This window comes from Hermetia illucens, chromosome 5 (genome assembly GCF_905115235.1).
Source record: "Hermetia illucens chromosome 5, iHerIll2.2.curated.20191125, whole genome shotgun sequence".
NCBI lineage: Eukaryota > Metazoa > Arthropoda > Insecta > Diptera > Stratiomyidae > Hermetia > Hermetia illucens.
The window spans coordinates 22,305,673-22,320,296 of record NC_051853.1 but is presented as its reverse complement, the minus strand read 5'-3'; the positions used below and the strand labels follow the sequence as shown (position 1 = coordinate 22,320,296).

Below are 14,624 nucleotides of genomic sequence, written 5' to 3'. Positions count from 1 at the left end.
GCAAAAATAAATGCAAATACACAAACAATAGAAAAATTATCGAATTCTACCGTCAATTAAAAAACTATCAATAATCACATTAGTACAGGCATTTTCCACTTGTATCTTCGATAAGAACGAAAATCTTCCAAATCCAAAGTATTCATTATGTTAATGATACAACTGACACTGCTTGTAAATTCAGAGAAATATGTTAAATGAATATTGAATTCCCCCATGTTACCAGCTAATCAATACCAACATTTATTGCCTACTCTTTAGGTCACTAGGTTCACGAGTAGGCAACTGTGAGAATATGGAAATTATCCACTTATGCAATGCATATTTTATATTATTGCTATTTATTTATTCATAGGCAATGTGCACACCTCAACACAGGTCAGTCACATGCTTCTCGATTCAGCGGTAATCTATTGTTAATAAAAACCAACAATGAAAAATACAGAAACATGTGTTTGCATAGTTGAAGCTTACAATGGCCTGATGTAACCTTTTTACAATTTATAAATCCCATAGTTGTGGGTATTTGCAATTTAATTCTTTTTAGGGGAATTTACATGCGATCATATCAATCGGATTCGGTATTCGAGTAAGGAAGTCTCTAAGAATTTTATGAATACGTGGATTATCCATATAATTTCATCATGACGGAAAAATAGAAAATTTGGATCAAGTTATATTGATTTAGGGTCTGAAATTCTAAATTCCAATTGCTAAGCAATGAATGTAATTAGAAAACGAATTTTTAACAATTCGAAAAATGTCGTCTTCTACCCACTTACGAATCCAGTACTGTTTTCTTAGTAATGTGTAACTGTAAAGTGGTGTTAAATAATCGAGGTGAAGGTTAGTCTATTATTGAGAATTCATTAAGGCAGCCGGCCTCAATTATAAAGTAATTAGAGAAGTTACTTTTGTTTACCATGTCTCAGGCAAGTATTATTCTATTGTCCAAGTGATTACCTTAAGGCTGTCTAATGGATAATTGGTAAACTACAGAAAAATATTAGCACCGAGCCTTAACTGAGGAAAATTTGAAACACACCCTTGTTTTAAACAAATTACCAAAATTTGGAGTCACTTTGTAACTTTGGAAATTTTATACTATCTATCAAATAATAGTGCCTACAAAAAGTCTAGTCAAGGCCATATTTTCTCGATATTACTATTTGGGTGATAAATTTCACCCGAGCACTTCAGGTATGAGACTTTTTCAGTTTTCTTATGCAAAAATTATTTAGCGCTCGAATTCCGCTTTGATGTGTACTGACAAATGTTTTAGAGTGCATCGAATTCCCACAAAAAACACAATGTTTACCTTCTATGATTTTGTTAATAATAGCAGGATTTGCACCAAAATTTCCAATATCATGTGCCATAGCATGGCTTGTATTGTGTTAACTTCATTTGGCGAAATATCTAAATGCATCAAGTACTATAATATTTGATGAATAGCAACTACTTTGGAGCAGGATAATAATCAAATACTTAGTATCTAACATATGTTAGTTATTTCATGGAAGACATGTGTTTATCATCAAACCTACCAACATAATAAACTACATTCATGTCAACATAGTTTTCCAACTATTCAACAATGCTCGAGTTCTTGGCCATCATACAAATACGTGTCCACCGACTTACCTGCAATTATTCAACTACATATAATATTTTAACCGGCCTTAAGCCTTCTTGCCTTTACCTCCTACACCTTTTCTATAGAACGAGGATTTTTTTTGCTCTTTATGAGACACTTTAGGGACTAAGCAACTGTATGCATATGAAAACGAGTCATTTATAAGCAATAAACTCAGGAAAGTACCTGAGCGCAACTAATCTTGAGAGAAAACCAAAGTGAAGAAATCGATTGTGACCTTGAATTTATTGGCCTTTCTCCTGGCAGGCAAAAGAAATTGCTGAAGGAAGATTATCAGTTGAGCGCAAAAATTCTTGACCATGACGTGCTCATTAAATAATAAGGTAAGCAAGCAGCATGAAAAACTCGGTAGAATTGGATATTAACTTTATGTTCGAAAAGATCCTTAAGACAAGGAAACAGGTAAAAAAACCTTGGAGAAGCGTAATCTGGAACAAAGAATGGATACTTCCGGCAATCTTATCTGGTCTACGTAGTAGGAGCTGGTTATATTATAGAAGCTCTCTTCCATAAATAATCAATCATGATGATTCCTTTTGCGTCCCAGAAAACGGATTCCTCATTTTACCCCGGAGAAAACATTTCCTCGCTTTTGGCCGCTAATAATACTAGAATACTTGCACCTTTGGTTGATTCTTCCTTATTATTAGCACTCTGTTGCATAAAAAAACCATAAGATGTTGATGAGAGACGTTAATATTCGTAATTCATGCTAATCCCCCCTGTAACTGATTGAATAATACAGTGATGCCGTTGACATCTATGATATTACTAGCGCAATAAATTCTTCGAAAAATAATATGACAGGAATAAAAATGTGAGGCAAAAATGGAAATTTTTTGGATTGTAGAAATGGCATAAACAGAATTTTCAAAAATTTTCCGAAAATTATTGAAAACGAACATTTTTTCTTGCAGTAATGTTTTTTTAATGATTGCTATTATACGTTTTATAGCAATTTAAAAATTTAAATCTTCTCGTGTGATGGTCGAACTCATCCCGACCAGTCATGGATAGATGGATGGGAAAAAAACAATCCACCGGGGATAAGTAGACGTCAAATCAACCCAGTTACTTCCTGAACTAATCTCACTAATGCAAACTAAAGCGACATTTATTTGGGTGGAATATTGCTAATGAACTATTGAGAACAACTATATAATAATGTCGTGGTTTTGTGGATTATTTCAGAGTAAATATCATAGAAAATATGAGTCAGGGGCAGACAGGATTCCGGGATATTTTGGCTTTTTTGTGGAGCCTGGGATAAAGAATATACTCCCCACAGTTATTGAGTAACAAAATGGGTTTCGATTTATTCCTTAAAATAATACCATCGTTTTCATGGGAGACAAAATTCTCGTTTATAACAGTTAGTCCAAAATTACGTTCTAATCTGCTAAAGAATTATTGCTTGGTCCTTATAAATTGAAGAGTATGTTTGCTTCATGCGATAAAGAAGTGTTTCCATTAGTTATCATATCTGTTCGCAAGATCTTTTATATGTTATACAAGTAGCTTCTCCTTCTTAACAAACAATTTTTATTTTACATATATGTACATATTTCGGGAGCTACTTACTCCTTTCATCAATGTTTAGCTACCTATCTAAGCACTAAGTTACTGGTAAGAGTAAGTAGCTCCCAAAATATGTACATATATGCAAAATAAATTTTATTTGTAAAGAAGGAGAAGCGGTTTCCATTTCCTATTACTACTTTATTCTAAATTTCTTTTAAATTCGATAAACACGTATTGAACTCATGATCAGTATATCAATAAGAACTTGTATCAGGCACTAAGCACGTGAACTGTGAAAAATGTGTTAAATGGTGCGGAGAGTTGCCTTCAATGAAAGAATGTTACTAAGTCCGAAAATGGGCTTACTTGAGAAGGGCAACGCTCTGGTAAACTAATAAATTTACAGTTTATTCAAAATGAACCATAAAATTCACATGTACCTTTACTCACAACTAGAAAGAAATTGTTTATAATTGAAATTTGAGAGTTATTTTTTAGAAGTTAAACAAAATAAACAAGTTCAGGATAGTTTTTCTACGAAGAAGAAAGCACACTAATGAAGGCGACAGCTGGTCTCCGAAATACAGTATGTCTGACCTTCAACAAAACAATTTTAGCTAATTAAATGAAAAACCCTCTTCAACTTGTTTATTTTGTAGAAAGAAGTAGTAATCTTGCTAGCCTTTTGCTCAATGACCACGACGACTTCTTTCGAATGGGCCGTGACGCACCTGGTGCGACAGCAATACATCATATCAGTGACTTGACTTAGCATTAAATTATAAATTTAACCAGTCTATAAACTTAAGAACACTCCAAAACAAATATTACATCCACATCCACGCTCCGAATTGGCAACGTTTTGGAGAGGGGGAAAAGGTTCAGACGTAGTGCGATATCAATTATTGCATATTTCTATATTTTTTGGGGTGGGGTTCAAACAAATATTCCTTGACATGTGATCACTGAATGCATTAAGCAACGCCTGCCCAAACCATTCACATATCAGTAGATCCCAGCGTGGTCGTTGATAGACATCTTAGCTGTATTTTTCCCATATCTGATGATCAAAGGGATGCAAATGAAAGTCTGATGGAAATTTTTGGTTATAGAACCAGTACCTAATTCGTTATTTCTAGGCTAAAAATTCAGAAGCACCGAAACTTACCTTGTTGGAAAATGGACCAGGACAGGACAGACAAGACTAGAAGACGGAGAAAGCGAAAATTTACATAATGTCGAGAGATATTTATATTCAGCTTGCTTTTGGAAAAATAACCTGATGACATTGAGACTTACCAAAGCTTGAACATGCTCCTAAAAAATGCTCACTGATACCAATAACAAAGTGGCTGGATTGAATTACATATCAAATGGTACGTTAGAAATGGGAAAGCATAATATTATCAGAACATACAGATAATGAAATGTTTGCTCTTCAATATTATTTTTCCACCTCCTAACTGACAATTAATCAGGTTTATTGATAGCATTTCTGGAATTTGGATTGGAAGCTGGAGTGAAAAAAGCCTCGTTTTATTTGTACATAATCAGCTTTATTCTAAATTTAGAAGCTTCAAAGATAGGAACATTAATTCTCCCAAGGATAATGACAAGTAAAAAAATTACCATTAAAGAGAAAGTCCGTATTATTGCTTTGTAAAATGAGAAACATATTAATAGGGAAATAGGAGAAGAAAAAATTATATCGTCGTGTCGACGGTGCAATATCGCATGTGAAGGGAAAAACTTTCCAAGAAATTTTTCACAAATATTATAGAAATGCAATTTTCATAACGTCCAGAAAGCGCGCTACCGGGTTGTATTTGTGTTAATGATCATTCTTCAAAAATGCATGCGTATAAAATGGGAAAAGCCCTCTGTCACCGTCCTCCAGTTTTATTTGTTGAAGACACATTTAGAATAGTTCTTAAAAATATATGCAATATGCAACTGGAAGGAACAAAGGGAAAGGCCGATGTCGGAAGTGTTTACAAAGACATTTTCGAAATACTCGTAATTTCTCCATAATTTCGAGTGGAACTGCAAGAAGCAGTGAAGAATACTGTTAGTGGAAGAAGGCCTCAACAGCTAACAAAACTGTGGGTAATGAACACTATGCCCTTTCTTCTAAACCGGGCATTTTAAGGAAATGAATAGGCATGGGACGACTGTAGACGAATCGTTTCTTCTGGCTAGTTCAAAATTGAATTTGCTAGGGTTTGAAACCCGTCCTCATCTCAAAGATGAAGAGGTGAAGAATTCAACCTCTAGTATGTTTCGCCAACTATAGGCCATTCCTTGTTAGTAAATATATCAGGAACGCTTCATCGTTAGGCACTTTAAAAATAATTGATTTGAACAATAATTGATGGCACAACACTCCAATTTGAACCAAGTTTTTGAAGTGTTTTCGACCACTTCATTTGAAGGCTAAAATAAAACATCAGGAGACAACATGGTTTGTATTTTTTTAACAAACTTTCACTTCAAATGAGCAGGTAAGTTTTTTCTGCGTTTCTGATTAATGAACGGGTACAACAAGCCATCTTCCCATAAAAATCTCTTATGAACCTCTTTCAAGTAAACTACACTATGATAGAAAAAGCTGAAAAAAATGTGACGAATCGACGAGGATCACCTCTTAGGATCCTATTCTAAAATACCTTAGAGATTTTATGTAAATTTTTAAAAATATTCTAATCAATGATTTCAACTTCGAAAATCGCCGTTGTAAACAAAAACGATTATTCCCTCTCACCGTAATTTTTTTGATAAAGTCAATTGCATAATATGACATTAAAATTGTGCCAGAACATACAATACGCAAATACAATCGTGATGATTTTTAGAGGAGCAGATGTTCAAAAAGCTTCCCTTATTGACATAACAGACAGAATACACGAAACTCTGTTATCAGTAATTGTTGATAAAATTGAAAAAGGGATAAAAATTGTAACTGATACCGGTCATCGTATTCTCGACCCGAAGAATACGTGTTCATTCACTTACATAATTTCCTTGACCCTCAGTCTCGTGTGGACACACAAAATATTGAAAGAAATTGTACGGAACTGAGATATGACCAGCATTATTTTGATGTGCGAATGAAAGACACCCGTTTTTCAAAACAATCGGACAATTGCAAAACTCTTGGAATGAATTACGGGGAATGAACCTTGCAGAATAGATGGTTGAGAAGGAAAATAGCGGTCAAAAACAGGAAAGAGGAGACCATCAAGCATACAGAAATAAAAAGGAAATAGAATACATGTAAATAACTGAGGAAAATCGACAATTCAGTGTAATCACAATTGTCAAATTTTGTATCCGAATCGCCATTATTACGAGGAAATATGCCTTGAACTCTGTCGGATTTTGCATTAATAACAAAAAAAAATGTTACTGAACTAATTAGAGAGATTTATCGCAAAAATCAGATCTCGGCATTCCACTCCAGGAAAAACAAAAATAATACACTTATTGTTCGAAAAACGTAAAAGCCCATCTGAAATATCTGAAATATCTGAAATATGTACAATAGTTAGTTGCTCAAGAAAAACAGTTTACAATGTCATCAAGGCAATAAAAGGAAACCCAGATATATTCAATGAAAATTAAAAATGCGGGCCTCCCCCACGTAAAACCGTCGACAGAGCAATTGTCACGAGGTCGCCCGTTAATACTTTTAAATTCGCACGCATAATTACTGAAATAAATGAAGAATTCAACACGTTCATTTCAAGCTGACTTGTAAGAAGGCGACACAACGAAGCAGGGCTATTTGGACCCGTCAGCTGAAAAAAAAACACTATTGTCCAAAAAAATATAAAAGCCTTTTGCAAATGCTCATGTCAACAAGAACCTGCATTTTTTGGAAGAGAGTGCTTTAGAGAGATGAAAGTGAGGCGAACCGCATTGGATCCAATGACAAAACCTTCCTGCATCGTCCAAAGTTCAAAAATACAATTTTAGATACACCTACAAGACTGTGAAGCTTAGAGATGGTAACCAAACGATTCGAGCTGGATTCTCTTGGCAAAATTTGGACCAAAATTGAAGATATTATGGACAAAAATGTGTATTAAAAAATATTAAAGAATACCCCGCAACTATTTGCAGCAGATTGGAGTTTTATGCATGATAATGATCCAAAGCATGCAGCTAAATTGATAAAAACCTGGTTGCGGTGGAGCATGGTGGCGACTCCTTGTCTGTAAAGGAGTAGATCGCATCCTTTAAATCCCGGATTTGAATGCTATGGACTGTTGGACATATTTGAAACAAAACCTAAATAACTATGCAACACCACCAAAGGGCATTAATGAGCTGTACGACTGCATATTGGATGCATCGACATCACCAAAACATGTTGCCAAACTCCATGAAACTATGCCAAATAGGATAAAACCTTTGAAAAAAGCTAAGACATATTTCACTAAGCCCTAAATTTCCTAATCACCAAAGATAGATTCAAAACTGGTTGATAAGACCTTTTAATTTTTATGAAGAACCAAAATGAACACCTTTAAGTCACGTTGTAATTATGGCCAAGGCTCTGTTTGACAACTTTAAAAAAATAAAAAAGGATCCAACACCATCGAATTTAAAGCAAGTCGAGTTTGGTTTGGGAATTTCAAACGTCCTTCAAACCTTCACAGCCTTTAAATTAAAGGTCCTGACATGAAAACAACTGATGACTATCTTTCCACATTCAAGGATTTGCTCCACAGTCGAAACTATCCCTTAGTTTTTTTAAATATACAATATTGAAGATGCTCCAGTGATTTCAAATTTACTGATAATATCACACTACTAATGAAACAAAGGGGGACTGACTATGTAAAGAGTTAACAAAAGAGGAAGATATCGTATTGGAACCTTGGACCAACAAAGATCTTTTGGAAATATATCAATGGGAAGAGGGAACGGAAAAACTGACTGTTCCCGAAGAAACACCGCAGGTTTTATAGCCCAACATCTTGAAGGAAGACGCACTGCTAATTCGAAATGACTTAAACTTTGTCGAGCAAAATAAAGTAGATTTTGGAGAGAATTGGAAAAATGAACAAAATTGTCCAAAATGGAATAAATTGTTAACAGCTCGAAATGCATCGCAAACAAAAATACACTCGTTCTTTAAGACGGCTGCAGTTGGAAAACTAAAAGAGGAAACTCAACCCAGCACGTCTCAAGACATTCTAGTTCTAAGTGATTGATTTATGCAGTGAAAATTCCTATTCAATGTTCATATTTTATTATGTTTACAACATTACAACATTACATTTCAAAGTGAAAAAGGAAAAACAAGTCAGGAAACCGGAAGCTGAGAGCTTCAGGTATGTTTTGTGCATTTCTTTTAAAAAGACATTTGAGTGTGCATTGGTCCCATTAGTACCTAGCACGTAATATATCCATATATTATGTGAGAATATCCCCATTCAGGTGATACTGCCATTCAATGTCTTGAATTTGCAAAGAAGCGACAACTTTGACTTATTATAACTTTGTTAGTAATATTGCGATTTCCACCATCCCGTGGTGCTAAAATGAATTTCAGGGGGGGGTTTTGCAGCCAACTACTAAAAATTATAATAATATACTATTATTAACTTTATTTAAACAGATATTCATATGGAGAGTATTTCGGAGAATAGGCACCATATAGTGGAAGCCTCTTGATTTTTTTCAGATTTTCCGGTTGGGTAGCTTCTGAGAATAATAATAATCATAATAATCGTTGGCGCAACAATCCATGTTCGGTCAGGGCCTTGAAGTGTGTTAGAACACTTCATTCAAGACCGTAACGGTACACTAGGAGGCAATGTGGTCAGCATTGCGCTCGCCCGAGACTATTACCCTGATTTAACTCAGGTACTCATTCACAGCTGAGTCGACTGGTATCCGACGTCAAATCACGATACAAATTCCACTGCCACCAGTGAGATTTGAACCGCGACCTTCCGTACGACAGCCTTGCGCTCTAACCACTCAGCTATCCGGACACACAGCTTCTGAGAATGGTTCCGTTAAAGAAATTATCACTTTCGACCCCCCTCACTACCATTCTTTCCTACAAATGTAAGAACTAAGGCCGACTTCGGAAAATATTAATCGAGACCTATCATTTGATACCCAACATGACTGTATTTGATGAAAAAAAAAGGACCACCCCTTTTGCATGAATTCGGTGTGAATCGCTAAAACTGTCTCCGAAAAAAATATATGTGACGGACAGACAGACAGAGAACACAACAAAGAACAAAATGAACTGTCGAAAATTGGCAATGGTGGATCAGCTAAGTACACCGCGGGTATGCAGTGCGTATCGAATAACAGCAGGAGAAGCAGCATATGTACTAGCAAGGATGCTCCCCATAAACATATTTGCGAATGAAGGCCAGCGACTCTACGACAAACGTATGCAGCTGGGGGAGTATAGCGCATTTCGACGGCAGCTGGCACGGTGGGAATCTATCAAAAGCAAAAGCAATGGGACGAGTCACAAACTGGTCGTTATTAGGAATAGTCGAATATTAGGAGATGGTTTGAACGAAGCCATGGGGAATTAAGCTACGAGTTAACGCAACTTAAGTGGACATGAAGGTTATCGTGCTTATTTACATCGGTTTGGCCACGAGTCACCATGCTGCCCAAGATGTGATAACGTGACTGAGAATGCGAAGCATGTCATATTTGATTGCCCTAGGTTTGCTGCACACCGAACAAGAATGGAAGCGGTCGCATATAGGCGCTTAACACCCGAAAACATTATGGAGTTCATGCTGGAGTCAACGAATGCCTGGAACTGCAAGCTTTTCAACAACAGCTTAGGCAGGAAGAACTACGACGAAAACAAGGAAGAGAAAGAACCATAATGAGCCGCAGTTAAAAGCTGATCCAGCTCCGTGATGCAATACTTCATAGGAGTTTCGTGGGGAGAGTGGAATGATAAGGTGGTTTTAGTGAAGAACTGTGTGGCAGGAGCCAGCAGTAGATTTTGAACCTTTCCATCTTTCAACGACTAAAGAAAATAAGACAGACAATGAACCGATGTCAATAAGGTTTTCTTTTACAAAACACCTTAAAAAGGAATTTTTTGGATTGTTAGGGATTAAAATAAAGTTAGTTTACGCGAATTCTGCAGGAACACACTAATCTCTGTTAAGCGGGTTCTGTTTGCACATTATAAGGATTCTGAAACGTCCCTATTTCAACTTTCTTCGAATTGTATGTCTGATAAACGATTTGTTTCCGAAAAAGTAAAGTGGCTGTAATACGGGTTCTGGCCAACATAAGCTTGAGGGATCATAATTTCGCTATATGATTGATGTTCATTTTAATGGATTGTGAATATCAGATGTAGCGACTACTTGGCCTCTTCGTGTTCAAGTAGTTTTGCCAAATTCAAGCTACGTGATGTAACCCACAGAAGAGTCCAATATGAGAAATTCACCTCGGCACATCAGCGTCCTATGCGGGTCAATGAAACCTCCCTAGCTAAAAAGTGTAAATCGAAATCCGCTAGCATCATTATAACCGAAATTTGTTTCATTGATGTACTTCAGGTTTTTTGCCAATAATCGACGGAGAATGGTCATACGGAGAAATAATACAAGATGGTCTGGCTATCTCTTGCTGGGCTCAATATTCATAAAAAAAATATGCATTGATGATTGGAAGCTTCAGTTTAGATTTCACGTAAAATTTAGAAAGGAAAACTCATTTCGAAAGTTCAGTGCTTTTTGCTTGTAATGAAATTTAGGTTTTTGCAGCTACAACCGCATATGTAGGTACATGTTTCAGGCTGGGCGCGATTGCTGAGAAAGCGAATATGAATCTAGTCGAATCGCTTGCATGTGCAAACTTCATGGCATGCTTGCGTGGAGCTGTTGCCAAGAATTCAAACCAATAAAATAGTATCAGAGGCGGAAATTTTATGACGTGGAACAACGTGGAGAATACACAGTTCTCTAGAACATCCACTTTTACTGCACGAAACTGGTACCCCGAAAACCCAAACGGTCAACACATTGTGCAACGCTTCAATGAGGAACTAGTTTCATCCTATGAAATGATGGCTGGACGCCTGTACATACAACTTGGAATTAGATAAGAAGCTGCTCAGCCACTTGACGCCAAACGCTCTTGGGAGCATATCCAGTAACAAGTATGCGAATTACGAAATCAGCTGTTTTCCCTGCATTACTTTCTAGTAGATTATGCGTGGAGGCTATGGTGACATGTGAGGCTGTGAGACGAAAAATCGATTTTCCATGACCGGATGGCCCCACTTTGCTGGGCAGGGAAAACGGCACAAAGCAAACAAGAAAGCATGTGATATTCGGCCAAGGTGTCGTCTGGCTTAAGGCGAAGGTAAAGAATAAAGAATTCATATGGGAAATTCGACACCGGATCAGGCTATGCCGTTGGAAACAAACGGAATTGAATAAAATGAGAAAATAAAGCCTTGACATTGGCCATTGTGCCGGGTGACGACTTGCACGCGGAAAAATTGGCGACTGGCGTTGAGATGAGTCTTTCTCATCCAGGCGAGAATTGTTACACAAATATTACGTAAAGCACCAAAATCCAACCGAATTTCTGGATGATTTCTACCGAATTAGAAACAAAGGAAACTCACCTCTAATGATTCGACCGATGCTCGTGAAACTCCGTCGTCGTTAACTTTCCGCTTTTCTGTATGCACTTGTGCAACGTCACAGTCTTTCACTTGGAACACTTCAACAAAGTCCCGTTTCAAACCAATCACAAACTTTCAACTTGGTTCCTGACACCGTTCCGTGCAAAGCTCCTTGGGATGATTACGATTTAAGACGTAGAAAAGATGTCCTGGATTCTTAGGATAATACGTTCTAGTTGCGTCTAGCGTTCTGGATTGACCGCGTTTAGATTCTCGACGTCGTCGCTTCCTCTTACAGACTGATGCCCGTCCAGCGGTGGGAAATGTTTTTATAAACAATGCCGCGAGTGCTGGTGCAATCCGTTGCCAGTGATAACAATTGCTCCGCTGATAAGTGCGCAGCGAAGCTGTGGAACGCTCGAGGTACGTCGCTTGACACGGCGGCCGAAAGGGCGGATGATGTGATAGCAAAGGTCGCGGGCGAGCTCGTGTGGACTGATTGACAATAAACTTCCAGATGCAGACTTTGCACTCTCAAAAACCTAATCTGCAGACAACCAGGGGAACGACTTTGACCGATCCGACCGATAATCTTCTGTGGCGTCCTCAGTCAACTTCCCGCACTTGTCTTGGATAAAATGAACACGGCGGCGGTCCCTCGACAAAGGCAAAGCGCTTTTCCCAAGGTGTATCTTCCGACTTCCTCACGTGCGACCCCTCCACGCTGCGCACTGAAGCAGCGGCATCCCGTACACAAAACATGCCATGTGCAAGGCGTTTTTTATCCTACTCCCTAGCTCGCGTGGCGCTTCGGTTCTCTCGCTCTTACATAACCACGCGATACCCGAACTGACATTTTTATGGAGAGCAGAGAAAATGTAAGAATGCCGAGCGGGGCGCGCCACGAAGGGGACGAACGCGTGATAATTAATTGGGCCGGCATGCGAGCAGGACGGGTAGCTTGCTTGGGGAATCACTGCGTCCGATGCACTTTTATCCAAATTCATTTTCGAAAGTGCATCTAAATCTAGAGCGAGTTCATAGATAGATGCCACCCAGGAATGTAAATTGCCGCTGTACCGCCGCACTCCTTTCAGGTGTTCTGACGATTTGTGAGATATCCAAATGTGGATAAAAACTTTTGGCTGGGTGTACACTTGGGCGTTGAACTGATTAGTAAAAAAATTCGAAAATATCGAATGGAAATGGATATTATTAATATTTATTGCAGTATTAAGCGCATAAATGCAATGAACGCGCCTTAATTGAGTGAATTTTCCGTCCTTACTGCATTCAATAATACTAAGTGAATACAATGCAATTGAAAACAACCGATGAAATGCATTTGGGTATTGACACTCATTAATAATTAATTTACGATACTGATTTCAAGAAGACGAGGCAGACCCTGCCTAAGATGGAGCGATGGTGTGGGCCAGGACGCCAGACAGCTTTTAGGGATATCGAATTGGTGGACCTCGGCGCAAAACCGGGATGTCTGGAGTTCCTTATTAAGGCAGGCCTAGACCGGATACCGGTTGTTGCGCCGTTGATGATGATGATGATGATGATGATTTCAATTAGTACAGCCATTAGCATACCTGCTGCATACAAAACCCGGAAATTAATGTAGATTCCAAAGTTTTGCATAAGACAACGCCGCATTAGGACCACTTTATCGCCTGTCTGTCCGCCGTACTAGCGGAAGAGCTGGCTAAATGCAAATTTACATGACTCGTTGCATGAACAATTTTGCCTGGAAATGGTTGGAGTGTTCTCGGTGAAGCACCAGCGGAACAGTCAGAAGGGCAACAGAAAGAGTAAAGCGTGGTTGAACTGTCAAACCTGTCAAATTTTCGTCAAAAATAAACTGACTCTACTACGGCTGAATTTTTGCATAAACATCCAGCAAAGGCCCACAAATACAGGACACATATTGTCAGTAGACTAGGTGGAAGATAAAGGACTGTCAGAAGGCTTAAAGTTGCAAGAAGCACGTAAACACACATTTACATCCTTCACATGAAAACACGGAATGTCAAGTTTGCAGTTAGAAGGGTTAATTAAGAGTGCCTCACGTGCTCATCGAATACGGATTGATTTGTGGACCACAATCAGAGCCCGGCCATGACTGGCACAGCGCTACTGGTTTATACGGAGTACAGGCTCACCATTCATGCCAGTGCATGCAAGGTCAATCTAACACCACCATCACAACAAAGGCGTACAGCGTTAGAATTGTACAGTGTAATTCCACGCTTAAGCCCACAAAGAGTTCTACCCCACGATATGGACATAACCACATCATCATTATCAACGGCGCAACAACTGGTATTCGGTCTAGGCCTGCCTTAATAAGGAACTCCAGACATCCCGTTTTGCGTCGAAGTCCACCAATTCGATATCCCTAAAAGCCGTTTGACGTGCTGGCCTACGCCATTATTCCATCTAGGCAGAGACTGCCACGGCTTCTTTTTCTACCATAGATATTGCCCATATAGAATTTTCGGGCTGTATCATCCTCATCCATAGGTTTAGGATAGGATTAGGTGACCCGCCCACCGCAACCTATTGAGCCGGATTTTATTCACAACCTGACGGTCATGAAATGGGCTCTGTTGGCTGCCAACAACCGTGTGCGAATTTCATCGTCGTAGCTGTTATCGGTTAAGATTCTCGACCCTAAATAGGAGAAATTATTAACAGTCTCAAAGTAGTATCCTTATTCCTCTTATTTGACCAGTGCGATTTGATGTTGTTGGTTGTTTGGTTTTTAGTGCTGATGTTGCATTGATGTGCAGC

General features: G+C 38.3%; 1 protein-coding gene across 2 annotated transcripts in view; it reads right to left on the bottom strand.

Moving 5' to 3' along the window:
- The window catches only part of LOC119657178 (acyl-CoA Delta(11) desaturase-like), a 32,413-nt gene extending 19,953 nt beyond the window's left edge, over positions 1–12,460 (bottom strand). Inside the window, exon 1 of one of the 2 annotated variants that reach the window (XM_038063964.1) lies at positions 11,823–12,460. The gene's annotated coding sequence lies outside the window, so the exon portion shown is untranslated. Of the gene's footprint in view, positions 1–4,346; positions 4,379–11,822 lie in introns of those variants that run through there. The other variant, XM_038063966.1, reaches the window with a different exon arrangement.
- Positions 12,461–14,624: the final 2,164 nt, after the last annotated feature.